The 10,832-nt window shown below is 48.2% G+C and overlaps 1 pseudogene; it reads right to left on the bottom strand.

Moving 5' to 3' along the window:
* Positions 1-6,441: 6,441 nt before the first annotated feature.
* Positions 6,442-7,218, bottom strand: LOC147101519 (uncharacterized; annotated as a pseudogene).
* Positions 7,219-10,832: the final 3,614 nt, after the last annotated feature.

Below are 10,832 nucleotides of genomic sequence, written 5' to 3'. Positions count from 1 at the left end.
GCAGCGCATTCCAGATCACAACAACTCGCTGCGGAAAAAAATTCTCATCTCCCCCCTGGTTCTTTTGCCAATTACTTTAAATCTGTGTCCTCTGGTTACCGATCCCCTGCCACTGGAAACAGTTTCTCCTTATTTACTCTATCAAAACCCCTCATGATTTTGAACACCTCTCTTAAATCCCCCGATAACCTTTTCTGCTCCAAGGAGAACAACCCCAGCTTCTCCAGTCTATCCACGTAACTGTAATCCTTCACCCCTGGAACCATTCTAGTAAATCTCCTCCGCACCCTCTCCAAAGCCTTGACATTCTTCCTAAAGTGTGGTGCCTGGAATTGGACACAATATTAAGATCAATTACTGTCAGAAAAGATGCAAAAAAGGAAATGAAGAACTCAGAAGAAGAATTTGTATCTTCAGCCATTTTGACTGGACTGGACTCGCAAAGCCGGTGCCCTGAGGAGGTGTTTCCCTGCAGCATTGTAAATGCCATGGCACTCACCCCTTTTATGCAACTGATCTTGTCCTGCAACTCAGGGCAGGAACGACAGGCCCAGCCACTGCACTGCGATGGGACAGCTGCCAAACTGGAATGCCTAGGCTCAGGCCTTTACAGCCTTTATTGTAACTCCTCATTTCCCAACAGTAAAATCCTGGGGTCACTCAGATGTGGCGATGTTTTATTGAAATAAATGGTCAATTACCCATGGTCAGTAAAAGGAGAGCAATTCACAAAAAAGCTGGGAGTGCACCATGTGATCGGGGCATCCTATAGATTTGTGAGACTGGACCATTGCTTCTGTCCTTCAAGTTACTAACAAATCTGATTCAAAAGCTCTTGAAATCTATGAAGTGTTGAAGTTTGCTTCTGATTAACAATATGAAGGACAGGCTCCCCCTCTGGTGGATATACCTGGAAGGACAGCAAGTTCAGATTGCAATTTCCTGTCCTTTTCCATTCATTCTCTTCCATGAGGGGTTTGGGGGGTTTGGGTTGGAGGGAGTTGGGTTGGGGTTGGGGGGGTGTTTGGGTTGAGGGGTTTGTTGGGTTGGGGGGTTGTGGTTGGAGGTGTTGGGGGTTGAGGGGTTGTGGGTTTGGGGAATTGGGATGGGTTGGGGGTTTGGGGGGTTGGGGGTTTGGAGGCTTGGGGTGGGGTTTGTTCAATCGTATATTTTAATTCCCTCTCCTCCCCATCTGTCGGGGATTAAAATCGAAGCCAATATTCTGCGGCCTCGGCAATCCCCTCCTTCATCCCCTCAGGATCCTGGGCTGTATCCCGCATCGCTGGCACTTTATCTTCCTTTAGCCTAACTAACTGATCCAACATTTTCCTTTTATCCAGCATAATATTATTCATCTCACTCTCCTCCACTTCAGGACTCTTCTGCTCTCCAATAGCCTCTTCCTTAAAAATCGATGCAAAATATTTAATGATGTTTTGGGTTTTTTTCCTGATATTCTCACTTCGCTTTCCTTATCACACCTTTAATCTCTTGTTTTCTGAGTCTCCTTTGTTTTCACAATTATTAGCACTGAGATTTGCAAAAAGTTTGTGTTAATCACCGAGGAACTTTTCTTGACAAACCAGTTCTGGTAACTGGACTCACTCTAAGTTCAGAGATTTCCTTAAACAGAAAGTCTGAGTAGCCAATAACTTCTATTTAATGTGCAGTCACTCTGGTTTCTAATTCCTGGCACTGCTTCTGGTTTTGATCGTTTTGTCTGCAGAGTACAAACAATTTTCAAAGTCACATTTTCCGCTTGCTGAGCGTGACCATTACCTGTTCTAGAAACGGGAGAACAGAAACACCTGCCAAATCTAACACTTCTCAAGAAAATGAAACCTATTATAGCTCTGTTTAGCCACCAGAAAAAGCTTCTGTGGAATTTCACTGTGTCATCCCCTTGAGATAGAATTCCCACAATAAATCTTCCGGTACCTGTGGGTAGAATGTGTAGCATGGCCTTGGACCAGATTGGTGAGACAAGCTTGGGGAAGGTGATTGGGCTGGGAGCAGGAATGCCGAACAGAATCAGTCTGGGAGCAGGAAGCGTGTTTGAGGTGAGGTAGGCAGCATTTGAACCTAGGGCTGAAGGAATTGAAGAGGCCTCTGGAGGAGACCGTGGGGAGATTTGGCAATGAGGGTTTTGAATGCAAAGCTTTGGATATGAGTTTCAGCAGGAGTGTGGGTGAGGTGAGATATTAGAGTGGGAGATATTCCGGAGGTGTAAATTGGTGGTCCTTGTGATGGACGGGACCTGGGCTTTGAAGCTCAGAATCAAACAGTGCACTGAAGTTGCACATCATCAGATTCAGCCTGAAGGGGCAGCCAGGAAGGTGGTTGTAATCTGGGCAAGGGTTTTTAGTGGGAGCTGATCAGGATTTGCTGATGTTAAATTGGAGAATATTCTGACTTTCACAACCTGACTGCACAGAAGTGATTGCGGGGTCGAGATGGTAAAGAGTTAGAGCGGACTGTCATCAGCGTACATGTAAAAGCTGACTCCATGCCTGCAAATAATGTCATCAAGAGGTAGCGTATAGACAAGAGGGGTCGAGGAGACACCTTGGGAATTCCCCTGGTGATGGTGTGGAGGCAATAGGAAAAACCATTCCAGGAGATGTACTGGGCACAGTAGGAGAGGAAGGAGTGGAACACACCGAAAGCACTGGCACAATGGTGGGCCAGGAGGAGATAGAATGAGGGACGATGGCTTACTTGAATGAGAGTGTCATGTTTTGGTATTTCTGACCATCTTGCCACCCTCTTTAAATTCACAGGACACCAGTGCAGATCGAATAATGATTCAGACAGGGAATCTGAACCAGCCTGCTGAGACAGTGAAAGATAGTTGAACATTTTAGAGGCTGCTCGCACTTATTGCTGCTGCAACATCTCTTTTTAATGTACTGAGCAGGGGCCATTGCCAAGTTAGGCTGGTGGGTGGGGGGAGAGAGGGGGCAGTCAGTTTGTGGAGTCAGGAGGCTGAAGGAGATGCTGTGCAAGCAGTCAGGCTGAGAAAAGGCTACAATGCAGGACAGATTTTTTTCAGTCACACAAGACGACGCACAGATGTGGGAGAGTGGGGCGTATTCTTTTTTTTGCAATATTGTGATAAGTTGGTGATTGAATTAAGTAAGCCTATCATACCCGCAGTTCTGTGCAATCAGCTTACTGTGAAATAAAACGGTTCATCAACTCCTAGTCGAGGGTGAAATTGGCCTTTGGCGATAGCGAATCAGCAGCTTGCTTTGCACCGCGCCAACAAAAAGAAAAACAAGGCGGGGCGTAAAACAGGCAGCTGTTTCGCTATCGCCTGTTTTGTGCTACCGCCAAAAACAGATTTCACCCAAGTCTGTCATTGGAAAGATTGAAGCAAATGTGCAAAAGACCTGGATATCCAGCAGGGTCCAAGGTTGCACTGCCTTTCTCTCAGCTTCATTGAAATCAGGGGAGCAAAGATCAGGCGGGGTTTACAGTGGGTGCGTGATCTATTCCACTCGTTTACTGACCCTCTCACATCTCCAGAGCTTGAATCCCCTGAGAACAATCAAAGGGATGTGACAGGTTTACCCCAGTTACTGACATCTGCATTTTAAAAAGAGCCCAGGTTAAGGGCCAAAGCCAATTGTGCAGCTCATTTTCTAGGCTGAAATGAATAGAAAGAGGTAAATCAGGGGCTAAAGCAGTAATTGGGGGGGCATCAAACTTGGGGTTTAAAAGCTTGTAGATTGTGGGAGGAACCAGGAGAGAGGGAAGTATTAACATCCTGGAAAAGGGTAAGTGTCGAGTGGGAGATGGTGCAATGAGTCAGCAAAGATTCAGAGCGTGTGCACTGGGCAGGATATTTTAAGCTTAGAAGGAATGAGAGGAAAGTTGAGAGGAACAATGACAGACAAGACACATTGCGATGGGCACAGAGGTTGGAGGTCAGAGGTGAAAGAAGGAACACCTAGTAGACAAGAAGGTTTCCTTGTTTCCTGTCCAGGGGGGAGCTTCCACCCCAGATACAATCATAATATTTGCATTTTTAAGATGTTTGATCACATCAAGTCAAACACCTCACTTCACACCAAGATCATTCTCAGGGTCAATATTCAAATTCAGGGCCGCTTTGGGCTTTGTGGAATGTTAAGAGCTGTTGAGAGGAAGAAACATTTGGTACGAAAGAGCAAATTGTAGTTCTTGAGGCAGCTTTAGCGATTGAGATGTGGGAGTTCCATCTGAAGTCAGAGCAGATACTGGGGCCAAGGCTGTCAATAGATGAAGAAAGGAGTGAGGGTGAGTGATCTGAGGCAACCATTAGTGGAACTTGTGAAAGGCAAAAAGATGTCTTGTTGGTGTCAAAATAAAAGCTCGAGTTAGAAAGGTTTACTACAATTTATTATTGGTATAAATATAAAAAATGCATTTACAAAGTACAAATGCCTGATGATAGATTCTTTTAATTTGCATAAAATTTACTATTTACAGAAAAATACATTTACCTTAGGACACTTGACACAGTTTGGTATTTCAATGTGCAATGTTATGGCACAGTTTGGTGTCACATTGGGAAATGTTGTGGTTGGGTGGCCTTGACCAGATTGTTAATGTGGTTACAGGAAATGGTATGGGGGGCGTTGATGCTGCTGCAAAGGACAGTTAATGGGTAATGTGGCAGGGGATAAACTTCAGCTCATCCAAAACATCCAAAGCTGCCCGTGTCCTAACTCGCACCCAGTCCCGTTCACCCATCACCCCCTGTGCTCACTGCCCCGTGTCCTAACTCACACCCAGTCCCGTTCACCCATCACCCCCTGTGCTCACTGCCCCGTGTCCTAACTCACACCCAGTCCCGTTCACCCATCACCCCCTGTGCTCACTGCCCCGTGTCCTAACTCACACCCAGTCCCGTTCACCCATCACCCCCTGTGCTCACTGCCCCGTGTCCTAACTCACACCCAGCCCCGTTCACCCATCACCCCCTGTGCTCACTGCCCCGTGTCCTAACTCACACCCAGTCCCGTTCACCCATCACCCCGTGCTCACTGCCCCGTGTCCTAACTCGCACCCAGTCCCGTTCACCCATCACCCCCTGTGCTCACTGCCCCGTGTCCTAACTCACACCCAGTCCCGTTCACCCATCACCCACTGTGCTCACTGCCCCGTGTCCTAACTCACACCCAGTCCCGTTCACCCATCACCCCCTGTGCTCACTGCCCCGTGTCCTAACTCACACCAAGTCCCGTTCACCCATCACCCCCTGTGCTCGCTGACCCGTGTCCCAACTCACACCCAGTCCCGTTCACCCATCACCCCCTGTGCTCACTGCCCCGTATCCTAACTCGCACCAAGTCCCGTTCACCCATCACCCCCTGTGCTCACTGCCCCGTGTCCTAACTCACACCCAGTCCCGTTCACCCATCACCCCCTGTGCTCACTGCCCCGTATCCTAACTCGCACCAAGTCCCGTTCACCCATCACCCCCTGTGCTCACTGCCCCGTGTCCTAACTCACACCCAGTCCCGTTCACCCATCACCCCCTGTGCTCACTGCCCCGTGTCCTAACTCACACCCAGTCCCGTTCACCCATCACCCCCTGTGCTCACTGCCCCGTGTCCTAACTCACACCCAGTCCCGTTCACCCATCACCCCCTGTGCTCGCTGCCCCGTGTCCTAACTCACACCCAGTCCCGTTCACCCATCACCCCCTGTGCTCACTGCCCCGTGTCCTAACTCACACCCAGTCCCGTTCACCCATCACCCCCTGTGCTCACTGCCCCGTGTCCTAACTCGCACCAAGTCCCGTTCACCCCTCACCCCGTGCTCACTGCCCCGTGTCCTAACTCACACCCAGTCCCGTTCACCCATCACCCCCTGTGCTCACTGCCCCGTATCCTAACTTGCACCAAGTCCCGTTCACCCATCACCCCCTGTGCTCACTGCCCCGTGTCCTAACTCACACCCAGTCCCGTTCACCCATCACCCCCTGTGCTCACTGCCCCGTGTCCTAACTCACACCCAGTCCCGTTCACCCATCACCCCCTGTGCTCACTGCCCCGTGTCCTAACTCACACCCAGTCCCGTTCACCCATCACCCCCTGTGCTCACTGCCCCGTATCCTAACTCGCACCAAGTCCCGTTCACCCATCACCCCCTGTGCTCACTGCCCCGTATCCTAACTCTCACCCAGTCCCGTTCACCCATCACCCCGTGCTCGCTGACCTACACTGACTCCTGGTCGGGCAACACCTCAATTTCAAAATTTTCATCCTCGTTTTCAAAGCCCTCCATGGCCTCGCCCCTCCCTATCTCTGTAACCTCCTCCAGCCCCACAACCCTCCCCCCCCCCCCCCCCCCAGAGATATCTGCAGCCCTCCAATTCTGGCCTCTTGCACATCCCCGATTTTAATTGCTCCACCATTGGATACCGAAGTTCTAAACTCTGGAATTCCCTCCCTAAACCTGGTTAAGGTGATGCAAAACCTTGACCATAATTCCCCGTGTGCAGTTATTGAGGAACATCTCTTGCTCGAGCCCCATGTTAACGGGCTGCACTAAGGTTAGGGCAGCTGTTGGGTCAGTGGCTGAATGCAGACTCAGGGTAGACAGCACAGGTCCGGCTTCTGGCACTTTCTGCAATAACAATGACAGAAGTGCCACCTCTGGGAGAGGGACCAGGTGACCAAAGAACAAGGCTGTAATCCAGCACTTTACTCATTACATCAGGAGCCAGATCACCATCAGTGACTGATCGTAACCTGACAATGACCCTGGAGAGGCAAAGCATCGTGTTCCACGAATCTCTGGCTCCAACTGCAACTAACCGGGCTCTAGGAGTCTGGGCAGGGTCAGTGAGACGATGTTTGAAAACATTTCCCAGCACTGCCCAGAAACTATCTGACTGACTTGGGAAGAAGAGCCTGAGTTTGTGGAGCTTGTGATTCAGTGAATCTTGCCGATTGAACTTTGCTGAGTCAAGGCAGATGAGAAGAGGCTCATGCTGATTGGAGCAAACTAATAGGATTGTAACAGCAACAAAAACCAAAGTTAAAACCGCAGCAAGTTTTATTGAAGCAAAGAGGTCCGATTGCAGAGAGACTGGACCAGCAGTCGGCTCTCTCGATTCCATTCCACACCAACAGCAATTGTGTTCAAACCCAGGATAACTGCTGCACTCAGCAGTGGCAGCAATCGCTGCCTGTCCATTCAACACATCTGTGATCCTGACCTCATCTGTTACAAACATTAAAGAAAAAAGACTTTCAATTATTTAGTATCTTTTCTCTTCTCTCTCAAACGTCTCAGAGCACTCCACATAAAATAAAATACTTTGAAATGCAGATACAGAGGGCAGATACGGTGACAGACACGCAGGGAAAATACAGTGACAGATATAGAGGGCAGATACAGTGACAGATATAGAGGGCAGATACAGTGACAGATATAGAGGGCAGATATAGAGGGCAGTTACAGTGACAGATATAGAGGGCAGATACAGTGACAGATATAGCAGGCAGATACAGTGACAGATATAGAGGGCAGATACAGTGACAGATATAGAGGGCAGATACAGTGACAGATATAGAGGGCAGATACAATGACAGGTATAGAGGGCAGTTACAGTGACAGATATAGAGGGCAGATACAGTGACAGATATAGAGGGCAGATACAGTGACAGATATAGAGGGCAGATACAGTGACAGATATAGAGGGCAGATACAGTGACAGATATAGAGGGCAGATACAGTGACAGATATAGAGGGCAGATACAGTGACAGATATAGAGGGCAGATACAGTGACAGGTATAGAGGGCAGTTACAGTGACAGATATAGAGGGCAGATACAGTGACAGATATAGCAGGCAGATACAGTGACAGATATAGAGGGCAGATACAGTGACAGATATAGAGGGCAGATACAGTGACAGATATAGAGGGCAGATACAATGACAGGTATAGAGGGCAGTTACAGTGACAGATATAGAGGGCAGATACAGTGACAGATATAGCAGGCAGATACAGTGACAGATATAGAGGGCAGATATAGAGGGCAGATACAGTGACAGATATAGAGGGCAGATACAGTGACAGATATAGAGGGCAGATACAGTGACAGATATAGAGGGCAGATACAGTGACAGATATAGAGGGCAGATACAGTGACAGATATAGAGGGCAGATACAGTGACAGATATAGAGGGCAGATACAGTGACAGATATAGAGGGCAGATACAGTGACAGATATAGAGGGCAGTTACAGTGACAGATATAGAGGGCAGTTACAGTGACAGATATAGAGGGCAGATACAGTGACAGATATAGCAGGCAGATACAGTGACAGATATAGCAGGCAGATACAGTGACAGATATAGAGGGCAGATACAGTGACAGATATAGCAGGCAGATACAGTGACAGGTATAGAGGGCAGTTACAGTGACAGATATAGAGGGCAGATACAGTGACAGATATAGCAGGCAGATACAGTGACAGATATAGAGGGCAGATACAGTGACAGATATAGAGGGCAGATACAGTGACAGATATAGAGGGCAGATACAGTGACAGATATAGAGGGCAGATACAGTGACAGATATAGAGGGCAGATACAGTGACAGATATAGCAGGCAGATACAGTGACAGATATAGCAGGCAGATACAGTGACAGATATAGAGGGCAGATACAGTGACAGATATAGAGGGCAGATACAGTGACAGACACGCAGGGAAAATACAGTGACAGATATAGAGGGCAGATACAGTGACAGATATAGAGGGCAGATACAGTGACAGATATAGAGGGCAGATACAGTGACAGATATAGAGGGCAGATACAGTGACAGATATAGAGGGCAGTTACAGTGACAGATATAGAGGGCAGATACAGTGACAGATATAGCAGGCAGATACAGTGACAGATATAGAGGGCAGATACAGTGACAGATATAGAGGGCAGATACAGTGACAGATATAGAGGGCAGATACAGTGACAGATATAGAGGGCAGATATAGTGACAGATATAGAGGGCAGATACAGTGACAGATATAGAGGGCAGATACAGTGACAGATATAGAGGGCAGATACAGTGACAGATATAGAGGGCAGATACAGTGACAGATATAGAGGGCAGTTACAGTGACAGGTATAGAGGGCAGTTACAGTGACAGATATAGAGGGCAGATACAGTGACAGATATAGCAGGCAGATACAGTGACAGATATAGAGGGCAGATACAGTGACAGATATAGAGGGCAGATACAGTGACAGATATAGAGGGCAGATACAGTGACAGATATAGAGGGCAGATACAGTGACAGATATAGAGGGCAGATACAGTGACAGATATAGAGGGCAGATACAGTGACAGATATAGAGGGCAGATACAGTGACAGATATAGAGGGCAGATACAGTGACAGATATAGAGGGCAGATACAGTGACAGATATAGAGGGCAGTTACAGTGACAGATATAGAGGGCAGTTACAGTGACAGATATAGAGGGCAGATACAGTGACAGATATAGCAGGCAGATACAGTGACAGATATAGCGGGCAGATACAGTGACAGATATAGAGGGCAGATACAGTGACAGATATAGCAGGCAGATACAGTGACAGATATAGAGGGCAGATACAGTGACAGATATAGAGGGCAGATACAGTGACAGATATAGAGGGCAGATACAGTGACAGATATAGCAGGCAGATACAGTGACAGATATAGCAGGCAGATACAGTGACAGATATAGCAGGCAGATACAGTGACAGATATAGCAGGCAGATACAGCGACATACACAGGGCAGATACAGCGACAGATATACAGGGCCATAAGGGAACTTCAGAACACTTCATGTGTCCCTGAGGCCTATGTTTGCAGGAAGTGCCTCCAGCTGCTCGAACTCACACTGAGGGTTTCTGAGCTTGAGGGGCAGCTTGATTCACTATGGATGGCTGAGTGTTTCCTGAATCACAGGTTCCAGGAGGTGGTCACTCCACAGCCAGACAGAGTTCAGAATAGCAAGTAGGTGGCCACCTGGAAGGGTAGGAAGGGGCAGGCAGTGCAGGAAACCTCTGGAAGTGCGGCACTCTCAAACCAATGTTCAGCATTGAATACTGGTGAGGGTGACAACACCTCAAAGGAGTGCAGTCCTGAGCCTGGCACTGTGAGGCAAAAGACTGCACGGGGGGGTGGGGAAGATAGCAAAGTGTAGGAATGTAGTAGTAATTGGGGATTCAACAGTCAGGGAGACAGACAGGCAGTTCTGCTACCGTCAACGTGAGACCCGTATGGTATGTTGCCTCTCCAGTGCCAGGGTAAGGAACATCACGGAGAGGGTGCAGAACATTCTGTGGGGGGAAGGAAAGAGCCAGAAGTTGTGGTCCATGTCGGAACCAACGACATAGGGAAGAAGAGGGTTGAGGTCCTGCAATCAGAGTTTAAGGAGCTGGGGAGAAAGTGAAAAAGCAAGACCTAAAAGGCAGTAATTTCTAGATTACTGCCAGTGCCACGCGGCAGTGCAAGTAGAAATAGGAGGATATGGCAAGTTAGTGCATGGCTAGAGACATGGTGCAGGAGGGAGGGCTTCAGATTCCTCAGACATTGAGACCAGTTCTGTGGTAAGAGGGACCTGTTCAAGATGGACAGGATGCACCTGAACAGATCTGCAACCAATATCCTTGTGGGCAGGTTAACTAGAGCTGTGGGGAGGGTTTAATCTAATCCGGCAGGGGTTGGGCACCAAGATGTAGTATTAAAAAGTAGAAACAAGGTGCAGAGAGGACTGGGAGAGACAGCTAGAGTTAGAAATAATATAGAATTAGGTGGTATCATAGAAAATACGAAGATG

Source organism: Somniosus microcephalus, chromosome 23 (assembly GCF_052327205.1).
Source record: "Somniosus microcephalus isolate GS21.2 chromosome 23, FLI_Smic_1.0, whole genome shotgun sequence".
NCBI classification, from domain to species: Eukaryota; Metazoa; Chordata; class Chondrichthyes; order Squaliformes; family Somniosidae; genus Somniosus; species Somniosus microcephalus.
The sequence above is the reverse complement of the archived record's forward strand: the minus strand, read 5'-3'. Positions and strand labels throughout refer to the sequence as shown.